At 42.8% G+C, this 1,673-nt stretch overlaps 1 protein-coding gene across 2 annotated transcripts in view; it reads left to right on the forward strand.

The window, feature by feature from the left end:
- The window catches only part of DCAF7 (DDB1 and CUL4 associated factor 7), a 30,959-nt gene that overhangs the window by 16,227 nt on the left and 13,059 nt on the right, over positions 1–1,673 (forward strand). The gene's annotated exons all lie outside the window — the stretch shown is intronic.

Here is a 1,673-nt window from a genome sequence, read left to right on the forward strand (position 1 = left end):
AGAGGAGCCTGATGTGGGGCTCGATCCCAGAATGCCGGGATCACGCCCTGAGCCGAAGGCAGACGCTTAACCGCTGTGCCACCCAGGCGCCCCTAAAGGACAAAATATCTGAACAAGCTTCAATGGAGAATAAATAGGGATGGCAAATAGGCACATGAAAAGCTACACAGTATCATTAGTTTGTAGGGAAATGCAAATTAAAATATTGCTATACACTTGTTAGAATGATTTTTTTTTTTTTTTTTTTGGAAGCTGGCAANAGCTACATTTACTGAGCCCTTACTGCATGCCAAGCACTGTGCTAAGCATTTCATGTCTAAAATCATACTCCACTCTCACAACAGAGAGGTGGTCATCCTCTTCCTCCATTTTTTTTTTTTTTAAAGATTTTATTTATTTATTTGACAGAGACAGAGACAGCCAGCGAGAGAGGGAACACAAGCAGGGGGAGTGGGAGAGGAAGAAGCAGGCTCACAGCAGAGGAGCCTGATGTGGGGCTCGATCCCATAACGCCGGGATCACGCCCTGAGCCGAAGGCAGACGCTTAACCGCTGTGCCACCCAGGCGCCCCTGGCCGTTTCTTTTTTAATCAAGTTAAACCTACATTTACAACATGACCCAGGAGTTCTACTCTTAGTTGTCTACCCAAGAGAAATGAAAGCTTGTCCAAGAAAAACTTAAGCATAAATATTCACAGCAATATTTATAATGGTCCCAAACTAGAAATAACCTAAAAGTTCATCAGCTGGTAAATGGATACATAAATTATAGTGTTTCCACATAATGTAATGTTTTCAGTGATGAAAGAGAAGACACTACTGATACACCCAGTAATGTGAATGAATCTCAGGAGCATTGTACTAAAAGGAGCCAGTCACAAGACTCATGACCATATGATTCCTTTTGTATGGTATTACAGAAAGGCCAAAACTACAGATCAGTGGCTGCCTGGGGCTAGGGGTAAGGGATTAACTGCACAGGGGCCCAAGAGAACTTTTTGGGGTAATAGAAATGTTTTATATCTTAATTATCATGAGTTTCCCAACTATATACCTTTGTGAATGTATATATTCTGAATCACTGAACTATACACTTAAAGTGAGTTTTACTGCATGCAACTGTACCTAAATAAAATTGTTTAAAAAAAAAAAAAGCAGGAAGATAATGGTATCTGAGACTGAAGTTAGGCAACAGTAGAAGGAATTCTGTTTTTTCTGCTGTGCGGTTGGTGCTCATCCACTTATGATGGATCTTTACCAATAATTCCCTGTTCCATCTTCCAGTTGGTGGAAGTTCATAACCAGCTGTACACTGAGTGGCATTTCTCATTGAGCCAGATCGAGTTTGACAGAAAAGAATGGAAGTTAATATCGGTCCAAATCAGCTCTAAGAAAAAGTGGTTGAAAACCAGGGAACTTTGCCATCAATGGCAACCACTTTTTTGCCAGTTACAGTGGGCTTGGGTTCTTTTCTGAGGGTAGAGGGGAGGGAGGGGCAGAAGGAGAGGGAAAGAGAATCTTAAGCGGGCTCCAGGTCTGGCGCAGAGCCTGACGCAGGGCTAGATCTTACAACCCTGACTGAGATCGTGACCTGAGCCAAAATCTAGAGTTGGACACTTAACCAGCTGAGCCACCCAGGCACCCCAGTGGTTTGGTTTCTTGAAGGCTTGTTTG

This window comes from Ailuropoda melanoleuca, chromosome 13, assembly GCF_002007445.2.
Source record: "Ailuropoda melanoleuca isolate Jingjing chromosome 13, ASM200744v2, whole genome shotgun sequence".
NCBI lineage: Eukaryota > Metazoa > Chordata > Mammalia > Carnivora > Ursidae > Ailuropoda > Ailuropoda melanoleuca.